The sequence below is a fragment of the Bos grunniens genome, chromosome 2 (genome assembly GCF_055505025.1).
Source record: "Bos grunniens cultivar Pamir isolate PY7600 chromosome 2, Bosgru_T2T1.0, whole genome shotgun sequence".
Lineage (NCBI taxonomy): Eukaryota > Metazoa > Chordata > Mammalia > Artiodactyla > Bovidae > Bos > Bos grunniens.
The window spans coordinates 34,969,279-34,994,150 of NC_141166.1; the positions used below are offsets into that span (position 1 = coordinate 34,969,279).

Here is a 24,872-nt window from a genome sequence, read left to right on the forward strand (position 1 = left end):
AAATTGGCTTCAGTCAAGGCACAGTACACAAATCACAGTAATGAATTCAGGATGCAAGAGGCAATTCCCACTCTATAAAGGCATAGAGGGAACCGAGAAAGAAGTATGTAAAATTAATGATTAACACATTAAGCAGTATTACTTGAACCAGACTATGATTGTTGTGGCTATTTAAATATTGACGCTAAACCATTTGAAACTCAAGAGACTAAAAGGTTAATGCCTCATATTTTATCTATGGCAATACTTTAATCTTATTTATATAGTTTCATCTGTGCCTTCCAATGTAAAGGGAACAAATGCATCCTGTGTTAAGCACGTATTAAAATACCAGCCTAAATATTAGCAGCAAGTGGTTCAATTTCAACACAGCTGTCTCATATCAAAGACATAATGAATTTACTTGCATGTATAATGAAGTGAAATGAATAGGGACTTAAAAATAAAAACTACATATTCATTTCTCCCATAGCCCATTGTATGAATGACATTGTTCCTTTCCTCTGCAATATAGACTTTAGGAAATCAATTTCCCAAAGAAACCCTGGTCTCAGTCCATACCTACATGAGTAAGTCCAGGGCTTACACGAAAGCACACCTTTTCTCATTTTGGATTCCTTCCAAGAATATCCTTAAATCCCAAAATTCTGAGCTGAAAAATCATGTCCTTCCATTAGGCCTATCCAGTTTTGGAAATATGTTGGGGTCAGTCAGTGCTGGAACTATTTAACTCACAGACACATAACTACTGTGAGCAGGGCTTTCTTTTGAGTGAAAAAAATTCCCTTTTCTCCAGCACTTTGCTGCTCAAAATAAACAAGGTAGAAGGGAAATTATTCATTTTGTAATCCATCATAATGTTCGTTTGTGACTTTCAGAAGGCCAATTCAGAGAAGGAATTTATCACAGCTCAAACTGGGGGGAGGTTACATTTATAGAACTTAATTAGAAGAAAAATATGATGAGAGGTTAAAAAAAAAAATGTCAGGTTGAAATGAATCCTACATTAAAGCACACATAAGAAAGCAAACCAAATCCTTGAAGCTCCTGAGTGTGATGTATGTTGGTCACAGACACATGCGCACTTGACTAGATGATAAATTACCCTCTTTAAGTGAAGATAACCAAAATCACTGACGTCTTTACAAACTTTGAAAGATGTTTCCAAAATGACTTTTGTGAGGGGAGCTGTTTGCAGAAGTTAAGGAAACAATATAAACACAAACCTGTTGGTGGTTAATCAGTTTGGAAGTGTTTCTCCAGGCTCTATTGAACCCTTCTTCTTTGCAATTCCCTCCACACCACCTGAAATGAATGTGAACTGAACCTACTAATCATGCTCTAAGGCTTCTTTGTCTTGTATCTCTTTTCTAGCACTGTCTCTTTTTAAAATATCTCTTATCTACATATGACTTTTTTTCCCTAACCATTCTGGATTGGTTTCAGTCAAACATCGATATTCTATTCTTTAAAAAGTATAAGGTACTTTGTCCATTAAATGATCTTTACGTGATTAGACATAGTTCCAACATGTATAGAAGGAAATATACTATTGCCTTCATATGTTTGTGAGTTGACGAAGTAAATGCACTTCCTTCATTCTAAGTGAAGGACTTAGACACATAATGAAAACTCAGTGAATATCATCCTAGTGCAGAGACAGAGACTTTGAAACCAGCCTGCCTAGATTTTGATATTGGTCTAGAACTTATTGACTAGCAAATGACATTCAATCTCCACAGCCTCAGTTTCCTTATCTGTGGAAAGGGGGAATATTAAAAGGGTGACCATAAGGGTCTTGTGTTGTAAGGACAAGCTGATACATGGAAAGTAGTTGGAACAGCATCTCAACATGGCCAGCTTTCTGTAAATATTAGCTATTATTATTACTGTACATTATTGCACTTCACTGTAGCCTGGCCTTTCATGTCGTTAACTTCTATAATCCACACATGTCTCTTATAAAGATCATAAGTAGTAAATTTAGTCTTTAAAACTGTAAAAATTTAGAGAAAAATGATGTTTCCATGTGGTTTTGAGAGACACCAGACTTTACTATATTTTTTCTAACATTAAATCCTCTGCCAAAAGTGCAGGCTTCGCACAGAATACTTTCACACACAAACATAAGGAAATTTGCAGTGGTTTCTTTCATAATACAGATTTTAGGAGTGCACTGAGGGGTATAGAGGAGAATATGTACACAGTGACCCCTTCTCCCTGCCTTCGTATATACAACCGGCATCAAGTAGTTGCTGGTCACTGGAGATGGCCTCTGCTAGGCCCTGGACATGCCGAGATGAAGACGGCATAGTTCCTGTCCGAGTTTTGTCCACAAATAGGTGTCTCGCTTGTAACATACCATAAAATGACTTTCCTTTTCAAGATGTCTTCCCAAAGTTCTAATTAATAAGAATAATGAGTTCCCACTTAATATCTTCCTTGTACCTGTGCTACGTGCCACAAAGTCATTTTACTTTAAACTTTGAATATAACCTTTCTGCTTCCCTTTAACTTACTATTAATTATAATTGCAAGATTCAAAGACAAAGGCCCTGTCACCTCATTCTCAAGTTAATAAGCTTGTGGCTGGGTGAAAATAGTATGGGAAAACATCTTACGGATTCAAAAAAAGAAACCATGGGTGAATGCTAGTCCTGCTTCTTAAATCAAGTCATGTCCTGATGACGTATCCATAAAATGTTTTGTTAAACAATATATCAGGCATGTTACATAAAATATCATGTTCTATCAGAGATTTTTTTCTCTTTTATAATAGGACACATCTCTCACAATAGACCACATGATATATACATTTCAAAAGATCTCCTCTCTAATTGAAATTGTTCTTTCCGGTAGTGGCATTACACAAGGATATTTTGGAGGGAATGTGTGTAGGTGTATGGTGAATACTATTAATTATCAGCAGAGTCGCTGACACAAGCACCACTGTTAAGAATTTTCAAAGTCTAATCCAAAAAAAAGATTGTCACAAGAAAGACTAATTAGATACCCCTGTCTTCACTTTCGGTTATTCAGCATTATAAATATTTCCTTCACTTCAGTTCACAGGCTCTAATTATTTCCAACACAGAAGATGCACAGTGGGCTGAAAATGAATCAATATCAAAATGTGTGCCCCGTGAACATCGGTGACTACTGATCTACTCATACTTAATGACGGCACATGCTCACACATCACATATGCTTTTACCCAGCTTACCAGGACAAACATACAAAAGATTTGTCTGACTGTTGCTTAGTTAATACTTGCATCTTATATTCGGATATGCATCAGGATTTACACAGCATTCTAACATGCAACTTTTACTCTTTATTTCAATAAATATGAATTAAAAGCCTATGATACAGTATGCAAAACAGATAGAGGCACCACTCTCAGGGAGCCTACATATGAATGTGGGGAAAGAGCAACAATTACATGTCTGAACAGAATATCTGAGCTATATGAAAAAGCAAAAGTGAAATGACAATGATTTGTAGGAGAATGTTATTTTCCATGGGTTGGTTACTAGAGTCCTCACTGGAGACATGACATTCCAGGCAAAATCAGAGGGAAAAGTCATCTTTAGGACAATTTAGGGGCAGACAGTTTCAGGCATAGATGACTGCATATGCAAAAGGGTGCTCAAGGGACAGAATGAAGGCCAGAATGACCACAGAGAATGAAGGACTGTGTTGATGATGAATGAAGTGCATGTGAAAAGTATGGACCAGATCAGATGGGTCCTCATAAGCTGAGAAAAGAAGACTGGAATTTACCCTAACATCACTGAATAGTTTTAAGTAGGAGACTGATATATGAGTGATGATTATTTAAAAGATCTCTCCAGCACCTGTCTGGAAAATGAGAAAGTGAAGAGCATGGGAAAAAAAAAAAAAAATAGACATTAGCTTGGAATGAACAGTAGTAACTTAAGAACAAAAGCTTTAGAGCCATTTAACACATAGCTTCTCATTATTATGATAGATGTCACTTTAGTATATTAATATTTTCTTTTTTTTTTTTTAACTGTTGCTTCTTGATGTGCATACAGGTTCCTCAGGAGACAGGTAAGGTGGTCTGATAGTCACATCTCTTTAAGAATTTTCAACAGTTTTTTGTGATCTACACAATCAAAGGCTTTAGCACGGTCTCAATTAAGCAGAAGTAAATGTCTTTCTGGAACTCTCTTGCTTTTTCAATGATCCAATGGTTGCTGACAATTTGATTTCTGGTTCCCATTTCTATTCTAAATCCAGCTGTACATCTTCAGGTCCATTGTTCACATACTGTTGAAACCTAGATTGAAGGATTTTGAACATTACATAACTAGCATGAGAAATGAGCACAACTGTGCAATAGTAGGAACATTCTTTGCCATTGCCCTTCTTTGGGATTGGAATGAAAACTGATCATTTCCAGTCCTGTGGCCACTGCTCAAATTTCCAAACTTGCTGGTATACTGAGTCCAGCAATTTAACAGCATTATCTTTTAGGATTTGAAATAGCTCAGCTGGAACTTCATCACCTCCACTAGCTTTGTTCCTGGTAATGCTTCCTAAGGCTCTCTTGACTTCACATTCCAGGATGTTTGACTCTAGGTGAGTGACTACACCCTCATGGTTGTATATTAATATTTTATTATTATTAATATAATAATAAATATTATATTTATTTTTATAATAATATAATATATTTATATTATATAAATATATAATAATATATATTTATAATTATATTTATATATTTATATTATATATAATAATATATATAAATAAATAATAAATATAATATATTAATATTATATTAAGTATATTAATATTTTCACCATTATCTTCAGGTAGAGTCAACTCAATTCTTCTTACCAATAAAAAATATTAAACAAAGAGGAGTATTTTAAAAACAGTCAAAATGAATTAAAAGCCGTAAAGCAAATATGTGCACAAAACAATGAAAAATCTGTCAAAATAAGATGTAGGTCTCATTCTTTTTTAGAAGTCAGCTAAGAAAATGTGAAAATATGAAATATCAATACTTCCCTGGCACTTTAAAAATGTAATAGTATAGATTTCATTCAAAGCTATATGGGATTTGTATTGTCAGGATGTGGAAAGTATCTTCCCTTCATTTTTACTAAATAGGTAAGGCATTTTCACAGTTTCTGGCATTATTAATAGGGAGGCTTCCCATGTGGCATTAGTGTTAAAGAACCCACCTGCCAAATCAGGTTAGACGTAAGACATGCTGGTTCGATTCCTGGGTCAGGAAGATCCCCTGGAGAAGGGAATGGCAATCCATCCAGTATTTTGGCCTGGAGAATCCCATGGACAGATGATCCTGACCAGCTACAGTTCACAGGGTCCCACAAGAGTCAGACATGACTGAAGCGACTTAGCACAACATGGCCCATGACATTATTAATAATTATCCAGAGGGTAGTCATTAAAGGCTAACACTTCCTTTTAATTTTCCCTGTCCAGTGTTCTTCCAGCCTTGTACACATAGTAAATTTGGAGCCTGGTGGGGTACCAAATAGTCTTCCTCTTGGCTTGTTACCTGGCTGGTAGTTTTAATCCTAATTATGGGCAAGGAAAGAGGCAGGCAAGACTGTATGTGTGTTTTGGTTTATCTCCAGGGTAACACTACGATTGTTACCTATTCTATATAAATGCTCCATTGAAATTCATAGATTTATATTTTTGTAAGAAAAATTCACCCAAAACGTTCACAAGGGTAAAGATTATCTACCGACATTCAAACACTTTTCACCATTTATGAAAAGTCAACATATATGCAGATATGCAGCTTCATAATCTTGCAAAATAAACTCTCACGTCATCTACAGAGCCAAGTATCCTTGTTTCACAGGTGAGGGCACTTCCACTTTGGTGAGTGCATTAGCCAGGCCATTTCCCAATTACCTCCCAAATGAAAATTCTTAAGATCAGACCATGGCCTTCAAGAAAAGTCATTTGAATTTATTATGTTTTTGTTTTCTCATGTTAAAAAATGTGATATCATTTATCCTGTTTTCTAAATAAAAAGTATCCCTGTTTTATTTATTAAACAAAACAAACTTAAGAAAATATATTCTTAAGCTAAACAATATATAATTTCCATAACCTCCAGAAGTTCTAGTTACAAAAATTGTTACAATATGTAAAAGAAAGACCATTCTAAAATACATAGCATCAACAAAATGAAATTTATAAAGTTCAAAGACAGAGGGAGGCAGGCCCCACTATTTTAGTAAATGGAATAAAGAAGATCAATGAAACAGGTTAACTACTTTCAGATTTATGAAAACAGCTCCTGGAACTTCCCTGCTACCTTAGCTGCTAAACATTTTATGCTACATAGTTTTATACACACTGTTTCATATTATGAAATTGCTGTAGCTCTTTAGAGTTTAACAAGTTTGAAAAGTCACATTATGCATTTATATTCTTAAGAAACTCATTTCAATAATAAAGTTTATTTGGTTACTTCATGTTTCAGCAGTCTACAAGAATTCTGTATAGTTATGAATATTAAAAATTTTCCATTTCACATTTCCTTAGTATGTTAGTGACATAGAGTAGGTACTTTCTAAGTTGAAATCAAACATCTTCATGGCAAGAGCTCTATCATGAAAATCTCTTTTCAAGGAGGATATTTAGAAAACAAAACCTACATATAATTGAGGAATAACTAGAAGTATTACTACTTAAGACATGGAATTGAGGTGCATTTATACATCAAAGTAAGGCAATGGCACCCCACTCCACTACTCTTGCCTGGAAAATCCCATGGATGGAGGAGCCTGGTGGGCTGCAGTCCATGGGGTCGCTAAAAGTCAGACACGACTGAGCGACTTCACTTTCACTTTTCACTTTCATGCACTGGAGAAGGAAATGGCAACCCACTCCAGTGTTCTTGCCTGGAGAATCCCGGGGACGGGGGAGCCTGGTGGGCTGCCATCTATGGGGTCGCACAGAGTTGGACACGACTGAAGTGACTTAGCATAGCATAGCATAGTACAAAATTCTGTTCTTAGCCTAATTTATTAGAAACCACCAAGTCAATCTGATGACTGTCATGATATTTAATTACTGACAATTTCTTTTTGTAGCTGTTTGATAATTGTTAGAAAATCAAAATGAATTATGTGTGGTTCCTTTATTATTTGAGAGTACTGACTAAAATTCAGCATTCTTTTACAAAGAAGTTTAGGAAAAGTGAAAGTGAAAGCCACTCAGTCATATCAGACTCTTTGTGGCCCCATTGGCTGTAGCCTGCCAGGCTCCTCTGTCCATTGAATTCTCCAGGCCAGATCCCCTCCCTTCTCTGAGGGAGCTTCCCAACCAAGGAATCAAACCCAGGTCTCCCTCATTGCAGGCAGATTCTTTACCATCTGAGCCACCAGGGAAACCCAAGTTTTGGAATTTAAGACATATATTGAAATTAGCATGTTACAAAAATTGTTATGAATCTCAATTTCTATATCGAAATCTGTACTAAGACTGAAAGAACTTGCATCATAATGCCTCATGGGTGTCAAAGGCCATGTGGCAGAACTGATGGGGACAAGAAAAGGGACGAACTGGCATTCACTGTAGAGCTGGCGTAACTAGAGGAAAATGAAGAACACCAGTGAGTGAGCCCCCAGTTGGTTTCCAGGGGACTGGGGAGAAGATATGGAGTCAGATGAAGGGGGCAGTAGTAAGAACTGAGTTGATAAAAACATTAAAGTTACGTAAAAACACAAACGAGTTAAATTCAAGATTGGTGATCCGATGTACATGGCCAGAATTGAATAAAATGAACTGTTCAAGTTTAAGGGATGGCATTAGATGACTAATTGGGCCAAAGTGAGATCTGCTAAAAACCCTAAGATGGTGAGACATAAATCCTAGAGGGAACAAGGTGGACAGAAATGGATCCAAATAATGGAAGATTAAGAAAACACGAAAAAGATGCGAAACACATCCTGATAACTGGCCATGCAGTAAGATATTGCTTTGTCTTTTATCCCCATACATTTGTCTCTGCATCATAGATGCTACTGCAGTCTTCCTTTTTCTGCTCTACGAGAAGGAAACAAAAGTAAAGAGGTGTGTAGAACTCCCTAAAGACCCTGATTCTGGGAAAGATTGAAGGCAGGAGGAGAAGGGGACGACAGAGGATGAGATGGCTGGATGGCATCACCAACCTGATGCACATGAGTTTGAGCATGCTCTGGGAAATAGTGAAGGGCAGGCAAGCCTGGCTGTGCTGCAGTCCATGGCGTTGCAAAGAGTCGGACACAACTGAGCAACTGAACAACAACAAATCCTCTTTCCAACTACTGATTTTGGGTAAGAAAAGGGGACAGAAAGAGCAATCTAAGCATTGATCTGCTACGATTTCAGGTAAGCCTTGGATCTTGCATGCAATATCCCTGGTGGCTCAGATGGTAAAGCATCTGCCTGCGGTGCAGGAGACCCAGGTTCAATACCTGGGTCGGGAAGATCCCCTGGAGAAGGAAATGGCAACCCACTCCAGTACTCTTGCCTGGAAAATTCCATGGACAGAGGGGCCTGGTAGGCTACACAGTCCATGGGGTCCCAAAGAGTCAGACACAACTGAGCAACTTCACTTTGGATCTTCTATTTACGACCAGCCCAATATTACAATCAATTAGTCTGAACAGGAGCAACTGCACAGATATTCAATTCCTTGATTTATTATCTACCCTGAGTTCTACCAAATTCAGTGCAAGAAAGGAAAGGTATGCACCCTTCCCAATTCTCTCAAGCACACAGTTTAATCAACCCTCTGTTAATAAATAACTCAGATCACTTTCCCTGTTGCAGCACTCAACGTCTGCAGCACAGGGCTCTCTGGAAAATACTCAGTGTTTCTCCTATAACATAAAGTTCTGCCTCCAGATATTTTTGTATTATGTGCTTGTATCTGTGTGTGTATATGTATAAGTTAATGTTTTAACATTTGTTTTCTTTAGTCAGGAGAGGGAATATCACCGCAAGGGCAATCAGGAGAGATGGTTAAGTGTGTGCTGCAGAATTAATTAACCTCTTAACTCTGCTTGTTTAAACTCCACGTCTGTAGCCCTCTCTTTACCTCAAGTTCTGTGTGCTTGCACATTCTGCTTTATCTCTTTTCAATATAAGGTTTCAGTGACCTGTAGAATTTCATGTGATTTAATGACCTCACGTATTTTATTTTAAATTTACTTGATATCTTTCCATCGTCTTACATGGCAGATCCAGCTGTTCCCCTGGCCCCTCCCCCATGCCTTTATCAACACTTCTAGTACCTTAAAGCATTTAAACTGGAGGGGATAAAAAGAATGATGTGGGCAGATAATCATGTAAAAATACTACCTTAGTTCATTTTGTATAAACTTAGGCTGGATCATGGAAAAAACAAGAGAGTTCCAGAAAAACATCTATTTCTGCTTTATTGACTATGCCAAAGCCTTTGACTGTGTGGATCACAATAAACTGTGGAAAATTCTGAAAGAGATGGGAATACCAGACCACCTGATGTGCCCCTTGAGAAAACTGTATGCAGGTCAGGAAGCATCAGGTAGAACTGGACATGGAACAACAGACTGGTTCCAAATAGGAAAAGGAGTATGTTGAGGCTGTATATTGTCACCCTGCTTATTTAACTTATATACAGAGTATATCATGAGGAACGCTGGGCTGGAAGAAGCACAAGCTGGAATCAAGATTGCCAGGAGAAATATCAATAAGCTCAGATATGCAGATGATACCACCCTTATGGCAGAAAGTGAAGAGGAACGAAAAAGCCTCTTGATGAAAGTGAAAGAGAAGAGTGAAAAAATTGGCTTAAAGCTCAACATTCAGAAAACGAAGATCATGGCATGTGGTCCCATCACTTCATCGCAAATAGATGGGGAAACAGTGGAAACAGTGAGGGACTTTATTTTGGGGGGCTCCAAAATCACTGCAGATGGTGACTGCAGCCATGAAATTAAAAGGCGCTTATTCCGTGGAAGGAAAATTATGACCAACCTAGACAGCATATTCAAAAGCAGAGACATTACTTTGCCAACAAAGGTCTGTCTAGTCAAGGCTATGGTTTTTCCAGTGGTCATGTATGGATGTGAGAGTTGGACTGTGAAGAAGGCTGAGCAGCGAAGAATTGATGCTTTTGAACTATGGTGTTGGAGAAGACTCTTGAGAGTCCCTTGGACTGCAAGGAGATCCAACCAGTCCGTTCTGAAGGAGATCAGCCCTGGGATTTCTTTGGAAGGAATGATGCTAAAGCTGAAACTCCAGTTCTTTGGCCACTTCATGCGAAGAGTTGACTCATTGGAAAAGACTCTGATGCTGGGAGGGATTGGGGGCAGGAGGAGAAGGGGACGACAGAGGATGAGATGGCTGGATGGCATCACCGACTTGATGGACATGGGTTTGAGTAAACTCTGGGGAGATGGTGATGGACAGGGAGGCCTGGTGTGCTGTCATTCATGGGGTCGCAAAGAGTCGGATGACTGAGCGACTGAACTGAACTGAACTGACCTTCAGTTTTGTTAGAAATTAGAGATGAACAAAATCACTCTTTTAATGTCTACCAATTACAGTCCCTCTTTATCAAGTACTGTTATTTCCCTGTAAATTTTGTTCTTCTTTTTGACTTTATGTTTTCTATCTGATCTTTGAATGTTAATTAGGCTGAGATGGAACTATTTACACTGAATACTCCTTCCATGTACCTTTTCCTATCCATTACTTTCGGTTTCATTCAGTCACGCTACTACTAAGTTGCTGGAAATGTCAAAGGAGAGAAGTAGAAAATCTTTATACAAAATGAGTATTCCCTGTTCTAAGCCTCTGTTTTTTGACAGTTTGAAGATAAAAGGACACAAATAAGAAAGTAACTAGTTCCTTGACCTTTAGGTTTTAGCTTCCGTATTCCTACTACTACTGTCGCCCAACCTGCTGCTCTGAACTATAAACAATCTACAACTGCTACAAGCGGCTCTAAAAAATTCAAATTATTGTAAGTTTCATAGTATAATTATTAAAAATGGCTAGAGGGAAGGCTCTCATCTAGGTCTTGTGTGTGTTAATGAGGAATCTCCTGTAAAAAATACTCGACTTCTTTCTTCCCCAACTCCATCCTTCTGAGGATGTAGAAAAAACGTATCTGAGCGGTCACAAAGCAACTCTGGAGTAAAGGGTTAGCATTACAAGAGATAGCTTCTTCTAACTTCTCTCTTTTCTGGATCAGCCTGCCTGTAGTGAATCTGCATTTCCAAGCTCTTCTGTGTTGTTCTTTGCAAGGATAAGCCCCTATGTGACAAGCCAGCTATCACTCAGCATTATCTGTGCCCCGGGAGGTTAGCCTATTTACAAGATGGAGTATCGGAAAGCCCATTAAGGCAACACATTGTAATATCCCTTTAATCCCTTTAACCAGTAAAACCTAATACTTAATCTCCATCTTTCACAGTCCTATGAATTCTTGACTTGATCAAGAAAAGAGGGTGTTTATCTACTGGCTCTCTAAATGCCAAATATTGAAGGAAAAGCAAGCACTAGCATTTGGAAGACTAGAATAACATGGTTTTCATAATCTTGGGGCATGCTGGATTTGAGCCTAACAGTTTTAGGTAGCTCTTAAAGGGCCTACTGGCTGCTTCACTGGTGGATCAGTGGTAAAGAATCTGCCTGGCAATGCAGGAAATGCCGGTTCCATCCCTGGGTCAGGAAGATTCCCTGGAGAAGGAAATAGCAACCCACACCAATATTCTTGCCTGGGGAATCTCATGGACAGAATAACTTGGTGGGCTACAGTCCATGGGGTCACAAAAGAGCTGGACATGACGCAGTGACTTAACAACAATGGGCCTATTGCTTTCAGGTTTGCAGTTGCTTTTGTAGACTTATAGAAGACAGTTTTGATGAATGTGGGCCAAATCCATAAGTTAGGAACTGTGAATTGAGTGCCTATCTATGACTCGTTTCATGAAATAATTTCTGAAGTAAGAGGAAGCATTAAACTCTGGAAATCAGATTTTCCTCTAGAAATTACCTACAAAATAAGCGTTCTTGAGATACAGAAGTTATCAAGGTTTGCCTTTCTATAATTTTCTTAAGATTTCTAAAATAATATCCTCCATACGTTGAAAAAATCATCTAGGTTATGTGCCTATAAATTTATTTTCTCATTTATAGAACATGAATGTTAGGGAATTAAATGTATGTGTGTGTGTGTGTGTCTGTGTGTGTGTTAGTCACTCAGTCACATTTGACTCTTTGCAACACCATGAACTGGAACCCACCAGGCTCCTCTGTCCATGGGATTTTCCAGGCAAACATACTGGAGTGGGTTGTCATTCCCTTTTCCAGGGGATCTTCCTGATGCAGGGATCGAACCCAGGTCTCCTGCATTACAGGCAGATTCTTTACAGTCTCACCCATCAGAGAAGCCAGAGTATTACACAGAATTTAAATTAAATTATATATTACAGACAGGATTTAGGAAAGTACCTGTCACATATTAGGTGCTTGGTTAAATGTTGGTTACTCTTTTTTAAATAATTCAACATTTAAGAATCATTTTCAAATTTCTAAAAATTTTTTATTTTTTTCTAATATAAGTCACATATCTGGGTTTTAAATATCTCCCTATTTCATATGTAGAGCTTTCCTGGTGGCTCAGACTGTAAAGAATCTGCCTGTAATGCAGGAAACCTGGGTTCAGTCCCTGGGTTGGGAAGATATGGGTTCAATCCATGGGTTAGGAAGATCCCCTGGAGGAGGTCATGGCAACCCACTCCAGTCTTCTTTCCTGGAGAATCCCCATGGACAGAGGATCCTGGTGGGCCACATCCATGGGGCTGCAAAGAGTCAGACATGATTGAGCAACTAAGCACACACACACAGATTTCACATCTAAACTCCTCAAACGTATTTAACGGTGACAGTGTTTATAAAAGTCTTGCAATAACAGTGAAAACAAGTCAGAGGGTTACCTGTTGGTGTTTTTCAATCTTATAGTGCTCACTGGAAGTGTAGACTAGTAGAAAGAAGTTATAGGTGGACTCTTGCTTCACACTAATCTGCCCAAAGAACTGTTTCCATGGATTTTTCTCTATGTTAAGTTAGGGTACCAAGGCTCTAAGAGATCCAAAACTACTGATGAGCACTTTGCTGCCTGCATGTAACACAAAATGACTGGTTTCTCAGTTCCCCCTCTAACAGAAATAATATATATTTTCCCTATCCTTGTCATAGCTAATCATGAGAATTAATGGTTTTAACAGAGGACAAATTAAAAGACGGTTAATCCTTGGAAAAGAAGTTATGACCAACCTAGATAGCATATTGAAAAGCAGAGACATTACTTTGCTAACAAACGTCTGTCTAGTCAAGGCTATGGTTTTTACAGTGGTCATGTATGGATGTGAGAGTTAGACTGTGAAGAAGGCTGAGCACCGAAGAATTGATGCTTTTGAACTGTGGTGTTGGAGAAGACACTTGAGAATCCCTTGGACTGCAAGGAGATCCAACCAGTCCATTCTAAAGGAGATCAGCCCTGGGTGTTCTTTGGAAGGAATGATGCTAAAGCTGAAACTCAGTACTTTGGCCTCCTCATGTGAAGAGTTGACTCACTGGAAAAGACTCTGATGCTGGGAGGGATTGGGGACAGGAGGAGAAGGGGACGACAGAGGATGAGATGGCTGGATGGCATCACAGACTCGATGGATGTGAGTTTGGGTGAACTCCAGGAGTTGGTGATGGACAGGGAAGCCTGGCGTGCTGCGATTCGTGGGGTCGGAAAGAGTAGGACATGACTGAGCAACTGAACTGAACTGAATGGCCAAGAATTATGATGAATGTTATTTTATATAAAGTTGCCTAAGAATATTTTTTTCAGGTAAATTAGTTTTTCATCTCAGTTTTCTCTGAAACTGCACAAATCTTACATGCCATCATCTAGGAAATGTTTATCTCCCCATTCAAAGGCAATCCATATGCAGAAGGAGATGAACATAACACACTAACATATTTTTCAATGAGCAGATGTTCTGTAATATCTAGTTATGGACAGCAACAAACTGATCCTTTGGCAAGCAACCCATTAATCCTAATATACCCATCTCCTCTTTTTCACCAATTCACTTTTTAAGAAATTTATTTAAATGGCAAGATATATGCAAAGGAATTGATTGCTTATTTACAAATCATATGAAATTTTTTGGTGAAAATGTATAGATGTCTTATATCTTAATGTTAAATGAATAAACAAAAACACAAAGACAAACAACAAAGAGTTCTGAGATTACCAAGAAAATAAGTTTACTTTCAAAATAAAGCTAGTGGAGGTGACAGAATTTCAGTTGAGCTATTCCAAATCCTGAAAGATGATGCTGTGAAAGTGCTGCACTCAATATCCAGCAAATTTGGAAAACTCAGCAGTGGCCACAGGACTGGAAAAGGTCAGTTTTCATTCCAATCCCTAAGAAAGGCAATGCCAAAGAATGCTCAAACTACCGCACAATTGCACTCATCTCACACACTAGTAAAGTAATGCTCAAAATTCTCCAAGCCAGGCTTCAGCAATACGTCAACCGTGAACTTCCTGATGTTCAAGCTGGTTTTAGAAAAGGCAGAAGAACCAGAGATCAAATTGCCAACATCTGTTGGATCATCAAAAAAGCAAGAGAGTTCCAGAAAAACATCTATTTCTGCTTTCTTGACTATGCCAAAGCCTTTGACTGTGTGGATCACAATAAACTGGAAAATTCTGAAAGAGATGGGCATACCAGACCACCTGATCTGCCTCTTGAGAAACCTGTATGCAGGTCAGGAAGCCACAGTTAGAACTGGACATGGAACAATAGACTGGTTACAAATAGGAAAAGGAGTACGTCAAGGCTGTATATTGTCACCCTGTTTATTTAACTTATATGCAGACTACATCATGAGAAATGCTGGACTGGAAGAAACACAAGCTGGAATCAAGATTGCTGGGAGAAATATCAATAACCTCAGATATGCAGATGATACCACCCTTATGGCAGAAAGTGAAGAGGAACTAAAAAGCCTCTTGATGAAAGTGAAAGTGGAGAGTGAAAAAGTTGGCTTAAAGCTCAACATTCAGAAAACGAAGATCATGGCATCCGGTCCCACCACTTCATGGGAAATAGATGGGGAAACAGTGGAAACAGTGTCAGACTTTATTTTTCTGGGCTCCAAAATCATTGCAGATGGTGACTGCAGCCATGAAATTAAAAGATGCTTACTCCTTGGAAGGAAAGTTATGACCAACCTAGATAGCATATTCAAAAGCAGAGACATTACTTTGCCAACAAAGGTCCATCTAGTCAAGGCTATGGTTTTTCCTGTGGTCATGTATGGATGTGAGAGTTGGACTGTGAAGAAAGCTGAGTGCTGAAGAACTGATGCTTTTGAACTGTGGTGTTGGAAAAGACTCTTGAGAGTCCCTTGGACTGCAAGGAGATCCAATCAGTCCATTCTGAAGGAGATCAGCCCTGGGATTTCTTTGGAAGGAATGATGCTAAAGCTGAAACTCCAGTACTTTGGCCACCTCATGCGAAGAGTTGACTCATTGGAAAAGACTCTGATGCTGGGAGGGATTGGGGGCAGGAGGGGAAGGGGACGACAGAGGATGAGATGACTGGATGGCATCACTGACTTGATGGACGTGAGTCTCAGTGAACTCCGGGAATTGGTGATGGACAGGGAGGTCTGGCGTGCTGCGATTCATGGGGTCGCAAAGAGTCGGACACGACTGAGCGACTGATCTGATCTGATCTGATAGGTACCACAATAATAATGAATGTTTTCTAAGTATTTAGCCCTTTGCTTGTAATACTAATCCAGTAGATGGTTCTCCATACGAAAGGATTACATTTTATAAGATCGCAAGCTTTCAGAATTCAAGAAAGAAATGCAAGTATAATTTGAAGAAATTTTTTTCAAAACTGCCTTTCTTAACTCATGTATTACATGGAGGTTATGGTGCTTTCATATTTCATTAAAATGTTTAAAAAAGTTTATATGATGTAGACCAATTCTGCAGGACTATAGAAATGAATATGAATGGTTAATCATGAATTTAAAAATCATTTAGTAACTATATATCATCCCATTTTTTTTGCCATTAAAATATTCCCTGTTTCTCATCAGGAGAAAGTGGATCCTAAAGAATGTAGAGATTCAGATAAGTTGTTTTTTATTAATACAACCTAGATTTTATTTATATAAATATTTCTTACAATATACAAAGCCCTAAAACAGTAAAGTACAGAATTTATTAGGGGTTTGAAGGTCTAATAATGCATGTATAATTTGATGCAATGAACACAGCTATAATTATGGTCTACAGGAAAAGGATTTTCTGTACTTAAAAAATAAGTCCTCAATTATCACAAAGGCTACATTATCTTTCATTAACTTAACAATATAACTCCACTTTAACCATGAAAAGTAATGAAACCTTAAAAACACATCAATAATTGAGTCAAAATTGCAAGCATGAGAAGAGTAATGTTAAGGCCAGGCAAATTATGGTTCAGTTAAGTGACTTTCAAATTTTAACTTTTTCCACTAGAGTGATTATTTCACTCTTTTTATTAGGAAGAGTTTTCTTCAGATTAAAAAAAAAATGTCACTAATACCAATCACACAAATAGTTAAACAAGTAAACCAAGAATCTAAAATGTTAGTGCCCCATCAGCTTCCCGCAAGAGAAGAAACATCCTTGCCAACCTAAGCCTGTATTCACCTCTCCATTGCCCTTAACCTTTAATCCACAACTATTGTGCTCATGGCTACTTTTTCAGGGGTGGGTTGGGTTTGACAAAATTTCTGTCTTCCTCTCATTTTTTTTAAGGGAAATCAATCAAAAAACAAAACCAAAAAAGCACAACAATAATGTTTTCTTCCACCAAACTAAACCACTCTCTGACCCACAAACAAGCTGAATAATACACCCAATGTTCTTTTCAACATTATTGTTTTGCTTCTCCTGCCTAGTGACAACTTGTTCCTCCATAAAATACTCCCTCTCTTCTTCCCACTTACAACCGAGCCTTATTTGAGACTTCAGAATCCTTTTTCAAAGATTACCTATTCTAAGCAGCCTCTCAGTTTCCTCTTAACTAGTTGCCTTCTTCCACATTTAAACTTTCAGGAGGTTTTTACAGACATTTATGGAATGCACCTTTTTGCTGTTCAGTTGCTAAGTTGTGTCCAACTCTTTTGCAATCCCATGGACTGTAGCTGGCCAGGATCCTCTGTCCATGGGATTTCCCAGGCAAGAATACTGGAATGGGATGCCATTTCCTTCTCCAGGGGACCTTGCTGACTCAGGGATCAAACCCACATCTCCTGCATTGGCATGTGGATTTAGGAAGCCCAGAATGTACCTTACCCTGCCTCAAATGAATATTTTCATCTTCCCAAATTAGTAAGCTGTAATCAAATTTCCTAAAGTCTAGGTGAGTTTCAAAAGTCAAACAATCAGTTTAACTTCTCATTTATCTTAGAAATTATTTCTTATCAAAAGGGAAATCAATGCAAGAGTTTGTCATAGACTGGGGAGAAAAACATTCTAATTCATTTTGAATAGTTCAGGACCTCCTGAACAACAGCATCAATTTCAGATCTCTTATCTGGCATTCAGCTAACTCAACAGTATCATATCCTCTGTATGTTTTTCGTCTCGATTGTCAAGGTAATGGTCTCAGTATTTTTCATTACTGGGTAGTTGAGACCTGGCCTAGATAGCATTATTAAAGTTATGTAATTAAAAATTCAAAATCCTTCTTTATCTACTTAATTTCCTATGAAACTTTTAATGTACATTCCTAATTTCCAAATGTGAAAAGTCTATCCAAATTTGAAATGACAACAAAAAAATACGCCTTCTTTCAGAAATGGCCTGGATTAGAAACCCTTAGAAACCTAAACAGTAACTATGAATCTGCAATCTGAAAAAGCTTGATGAGCATATGGACTTCTCTTAAGTGCTACCACTGTAACTGTTCTTCTCCTACCCTTTCCGTTTCTTTCTTCCTTTTCTTTGTAGGCAGAACCTTCCCCTCCATTTCCCTTCCTTATCTTCTTTCTATAGCTGTTAGCAGGAAGTCACAAATTTTATGTCAGAAAAAGATGCTTTAAATGGTAGCTCAGAGAAAGTAGGTGATTTTCCACTACAGGAGTATACTGTAGTATAATCAACCCCTGAAATTTCACTGATGGATGACATGGTTGGATGCATGCCACACACTATACACATCAACTTTACTACTGCGTTACAATAATGTCACATTCTTGGTTGTGAAATATGTTCTCTTTTAAGGTAACTTGCAACACATAAAAAAAAAAAAAAAGATCTCATTTCAGAATTGTTGGTTTTGGCTAGATACAATATGTGGGAGAGCTTGCAAAAATGTTTTAGAATTCTGCTACTTGATTAGCCTGCATAAGTGGAAGGATCATTCATTTTAAATCATTGTTATGTCTAAGATCTTGATAGAGAAAGTCTACTGAGATATGGAGCATTTTCTTAGGGATTATTTGCAGCTGAAATCCTGTTTACTATTTTTTTTTTCTTAAGAGTGGGAAAGAGTATGAAAAATGTTTCCTTAGAGGAAGACAATGCATTTTTAATAATTCAATTAAAATTCTATATTACAAGTATTTTCTTTTGGGACAGCAAGGAGATCAAACCAGTCAATCCTAAAGGAAATCAACCCTGAATATTGATTGAAGGACTGATGCTGACGCTGAAGTTCCAATACTTGGGCCACCTGATTCAAAGAACCGACTCATTAGAAAAGACTATGATGCTGGGAAAGATTGAGGGCAAAAGGAGAAGTGGGCGACAGAGGATGAGATGGTTGGATGGTATAGATATGGACTGAAGTTTTTGGCAAGGGAAGTCTTTCCTGCATGTAAAGGCAAGGACAAAAACATAACTCTTTGTCCTTTGATTTATGCCGTTTGCTCTATTTATTTTAGTTTTCCTGCCAGTCATGAATATGATGTCTGAAAGTGCAGCAACACTTTTTATAATCATGAGGACCATAGCAACATACTCACAATGACAGACCTGAAGGAAAAAAGGAGTCAGATTCCATGTGGTTTTGTTGAGCTGGCCTGTATGAGATAAAGAAATCCCTAATTGTTTAAATGATCATTACTCATGTTGCCTCAGGTTCTAACGTGATATGCCATTCAGCACATGAAAAGTGCATTGCCATAGTGTCAGAACCTAAAATACATAACTGCCATAATGGAGAAGACACAGGTTAAGGACCTAATAATTTTAGACTAGAAGATTAGTAACACTGGTAACATGTTGGTAGAAAATTTGTTCTGTTCAAGTCCACAGGAGAAGGGAGAAGAGAGAATGGAACAACAGAGGGTAAGATGGTTGGATAGTATCACCAACTCGATGGACATGAGTTTGCCAAGGCCCAGGAGTTGGTGATGGACAGGGAAGCCTGGCGTGCTGCAGCCCACCGGGTCACAAAGAGTTGGACATGACTGAGCAACTGAATTGAAGCCCACATATGCTATATGCAGAAAGCACACTCATCAACAGGACATATAATGAGTACATACTTGTGTCCTTGTTATAATTTTTTTTAATTACTAACTCTCAAACCTGGAATGGTTGGATACCCAACATTCACATTTTTACCATCTCCATACAGACAATGAAGCAACACCATCAAGTAAGAAGGACGGTAGATGCTATTCTCTGGGTTGCAACATATTCTCAAACTAGCAGCAGCCAATTAACTGGACATAGCCTTTCGCCACATATGGTCTTCCCTCTTCAAGGAGCTGCTGCTTCTTCAGGATCCTTGGACAGAGCTCTTTTCAGAGAAGCACAAACTGATCAGAGCCAATCAATAATGGGGCCTAAAAGATACATAAACTGTTCAAGGGCAATGGATATTTGAATTTTCTATTGCTGGTACAACAAAATGCCACAAATAGTGGCTTAAAACAACATAAACTTACTATGCTGCAGCTCTGTAGGTCAGAAGTTTGCAATGGGCTTTACCGGGTTAAAATGAATGTGTTGCCAGGCTGATTGTTTCCGAAGGCTCTGGGAGATTCCATTTTCTTGCCTTTTGTAGCTTTTAAAGGCCACCTACAATCCTTGACTCATAGTTCCTCTATCTTCAAAGCCAGTAGTGGAGTATCTTCAAATTTCTCTCAGGTTCTGAAACTTGTTTTCATTATTACACCTCCCTTGACTTCTGCCTGCCTCTTTCTCTTACATGGACTCTTCTGATTACACCAGGCCAAGCGGGATAATTCAGAGTAATCTCTGGATCTCAAGCTCCTTAATTTAATAACATCTGCAAAATCTCTTTTGCCATAAAAGGTAAGATTCTCAGATTCTGGAGATTAGGATATAGACAACTTTCAGTTCAGTTCAGTTCAGTTCAGTCGCTCAGTCATGTCTGACTCTTTGCGACCCCATGAATTGCAGCACGCCAGGCCTCCCTGTCCTTCACCAATTCCCGGAGTTCACTGAGACTCACATCCATCGAGTCAGTGATGCCATCCAGCCATCTCATCCTCTGTCGTCCCCTTCTCCTCCTGCCCCCAATCCCTCCCAGCATCAGAGTCTTTTCCAATAAGTCAACTCTTCCCATGAGGTGGCCAAAGTACTGGAGTTTCAGCTTTAGCATCATTCCTTCCAAATAAATCCCAGGGCTGATCTCCTTCAGAATGGACTGGTTGGATCTCCTTGCAGTCCAAGGGACTTTCAAGAGTCTTCTCCAACACCACAGTTCAAAAGCATCAATTCTTCAGCTCTCAGCTTTCTTCACAGTCCAACTCTCACATCCATACATGACCACAGGAAAAACCAGAGCCTTGACCAGATGAACCTTTTTTGGCAAAGTAATGTCTCTGTTTTTTCAATATGCTATCTAGGTTGGTCATAACTTTCCTTCCAAGGAGTAAGCGTCTTTTAATTTCATGGCTGCAGTCACCATCTGCAGTGATTTTGGAGCCCAGAAAAATAAAGTCTGATACTGTTTCCACTGTTTCCCCATCTATTTCCCATGAAGTGATGGGACTGGATGCCATGATCTTCATTTTCTGAATGTTGAGCTTTAAGCCAATTTTTTCACTCTCCTCTTTCACTTTCATCAAGAGGCTTTTTAGTTCCTCTTCACTTTCTTCCATAAGGGTGGTGTCATCTGCATATCTGAGGTTATTGATATTTCTCCCAGCAATCTTGATTCCAGCTTGTGTTTCTTCCAGTCCAGCATTTCTCATGATGTACTCTGCATAAAACTTTAAGAGGACATTATTCTATCCACCACAATATTCTTTTTGTTTTTTTCCCAGCAAAAATAAAGATGGGAATGCTGGTTATTTAAACATTACCATGGAAATAACTCAATGTCCTTAACCACAAAATAGCAAACAGTATACTGGCACTGTAAGGAAAAGTACATTTTAAAAATCCATAAAACATTTTGAGGGGTAGAAATAACTTTTGCATGTTTAAAAGTGACCCTTGCATAGAACAAATACAATTTGGCATAATTGGGATTCATTTATGATTTTCATTAAGGAAGAGTACAAAAGTTGTCAGGCTATAAATGATATTAATTTTAGCATATATTAAGACATAACAAAAAGAATTCTTTTTATACTTGAACTAAGGCCTATACAGCAAATAGATACAAATTTTCTCCAGTTTAGCTTCTTAGCACAACCAAACTATTAACTAATACAGTGATCCTTGAGGTAGATAGGAACACCGTATGGGCACAGAAATAACTTTTTTGTGGTTTATTCCTATAATATGATACTCACCAAAGAGGGATGCACTTTGAATCCCTAAGAATCTGAAAGATGATAAGGAGAAAGAAGTGATAGTAGCAACAAGAATAAGGGGAATTAAAATGAGAAGCCTTCAATAGAGTTCAAAAGTTTCAGGGAGACCCTTGAGGCTGGTTCAGAGAAAATAAATTCATATATGGGGGTGGGTTAATATCAATTCTTTTCTTTCACAGAGGGGAGGCACTGTTGAAGAAATTAAACTTTTAAGATTAGGACAAGTTCTCATAATGAAAACCAGAGTTGCTAGCAGGCATAGGCAAATTTTCAAAAGAGAAGTTGGATACTTCTTTGCCATCATAAAGGACGAATTTAAAAAATCCTGAGGAGCACAATACCTATTGTAAGTACAAAATGTCAGCAGTTTTATTTCCTTCATTGTAATTGTTGAGTTAGATAAAGATACATTAATTAAAAATTTAGAATACTTTTCTAATTTAGAAAGACTTAAGAATTTCCACTAAAGCATATTTCTTTCATGTTTAGTAGAGAAAACTTTGGTGAAATTATTTTTTCCTTTGGCTAAAATATTCCTTGAATGTGCCTCTAATTAGAAGAAAATACAAGGTAGCATCTAATGGCTTCAGAATTGTTTTTAATCATCTCAGACATGGAAAGAGGAAAAAATACTGTAAATACCTTAAATGTTTAGCTTGAATTTGCTCTTAGAGATAAAATGAGTACTACTAATTCACTGTATCTAAAGAATGCTCAAACTACCACACAATTGCACTCATCTCACATGCTAGTAAAGTAATGCTTAAAATTCTCCAAGCCAGGCTTCAAGCAATACATGAACCGTGAACTTCCACATGTTCAAGCTGGTTTTAGAAAAGGCAGAGGAACCAGAGATCAAATTGCCAACATCTGATGGATCATCAAAAAAGCAAGAGAGTTCCAGAAAAACATCTATTTCTGCTTTATTGACTATGCCAAAGCCTTTGACTGTGTGGATCACAATAAACTGGAAAATTCTGAAAGAGATGGGCATACCAGACCACCTGATCTGCCTCTTGAGAAACCTGTATGCAGGTCAGGAAGCAACAGTTAGAACTGGACATGGAAAAACAGACTGGTTCCAAATAGGAAAAGGAGTTTGTCAAGGCTGTATACTGTCACCCTGCTTATTTAACTTATATGCAGAGTACATCATGAGAAATTCTGGGCTGGATGAAGCACAAGTTGGAATCAAGATTGCCGGGAGAAATATCAATAACCTCAGATATGCAGATTACACCACCCTTATGGCAGAAAGTGAAGAAGAACTAAAGAGCCGCTTGATGAAAGTGAAAGAGGAGAATGAAAAAGTTGGCTTAAAGCTCAACATTCAGAAAACGAAGATCATGGCATCCGGTCCCATCACTTCATGACAGACTGATGGGGAAACAATGGAAACAGTGGCTGAGTTTATGTTTCTGGGCTCCATAGTCACTGCAGATGGCGACTGAAGCAATGAAATTAAAAGACGCTTATTCCTTGGAAGGAAAGTTATGACCAACCTAGACAGCGTATTAAAAAGCAGAGACATTACTTTGCCAACAAACGTCCATCTCGTCAAGGTTATGGTTTTTCCAGTGGTCATGCATTGATGTGAGAGTTGGACTATAAAGAAAGCTGAGCACTGAAGAATTGATGCTTTTGAACTGTGGTGTTGGAGAAGACTCTTGAGAGTCCCTTGGACTGCAAGGAGATCCAACCAGTCCATCCTAAAGGAGATCAGTCCTGGGTATTCATTGGAAGGACTAATGTTGAAGCTGAAACTCCAATACTTTGGCCACCTAATACGAAGAGCTGACTCACTGAAAAGGACCTTGATGCTGGGAAAGATTGAGGGCAGGACGAGAAGGGGATGACAGAGGATAAGATGGTTGGATGGCAGCATCAACTCGATGGACATGGGTTTGGGTGGACTCCAGGAGTTGGTGATGGACAGGGAGGCCTGGAGTGCTGCGATTCATGGGGTTGCAAAGAGTCAGACAAGACTGAGGGACTGAATTGAACTGAACTGAACTCAAACTTTTAGATGCTACTGATCTTAGACAACTAACATAATGTTTTCATTCAGTAACCCAGTTTCCACTGAATCTATTCCTCACAAAGAAAACTATTTATTGAAATATAAAAACATAGTTATTTTCAAAGGATGTAGTAAAAATGACTATAGGTTTACCTTTGCTTTAGTTATACCACACAATAAATAATGCTGCTGCTGCTGCTGCTAAGTTGCTTCAGTCATGTCCGACTCTGTGCAACCCCACAGACGGCAGCCCACCAGGCTCCCGAGTCCCTGGGATTCTCCAGGCAAGAACACTGGAGTGGGTTGCCATTTCCTTCTCCAATGCATGAAAGTGAAAAGTGAAAGTGAAGTCGCTCAGTCGTGTCCGACTCTTTGCGACCCCATGGACTGCAGCTTACCAGGCTCCTCCGTCCATGGAATTTCCCAGGCTACTGGAGTGGGGTGCCATTGCCTTCTCCAGAATGAATAATGGAACCCGTCAAAATGTCATCATACTCCCATCCATACATTTTCACTTTGCTTCAAGTGATATATCATAACATTTTGATATTAAAATAAAAGCAAATAGATAAATTCACTTTGTTTGTGCTAGTTATCCTATAAAGTAAAAATTGGTCAGTATTTCTCCAGTATGAATAAAAAATATTGTCATGCAAAATTGGTACATTTTATATGTGTGGAGGTTAAAAATTTAGGACATAACTCTCCCACTGGAATGATTCTCATTACACAATGATTTGCAATCATGGAAAAGGGGGAAAATATTGAAGTATAAAATAAAACCTTGAGGGAGTTGGACACTCAAACAGAAGAGACCATAGCATAGATGCTTTAAAATAAATGTCTGAGAGGTAAAGTTCACAGTGAGCTTCAGACTGTAAACAGTGGTTGAAACAAACAGCTCATGGAATTCTCTAAGATCTATCCCACTTAAAAAAGGCAATCATGGAACTAGTTGGTTGTGTGGGAACATGACTCAGTGCTA

At 38.4% G+C, this 24,872-nt stretch overlaps 1 protein-coding gene and 1 non-coding gene across 5 annotated transcripts in view; one reads left to right on the forward strand and one right to left on the reverse strand.

The window, feature by feature from the left end:
- SPAG16 (sperm associated antigen 16) overlaps nt 1–24,872 on the reverse strand; it is a 1,071,375-nt gene that overhangs the window by 569,455 nt on the left and 477,048 nt on the right. The window lies entirely within an intron of this gene.
- Nucleotides 8,421–8,492, forward strand: TRNAR-GCG (transfer RNA arginine (anticodon GCG)). Its single transcript has one exon. It is a non-coding gene; the product is annotated as a tRNA-Arg (tRNA).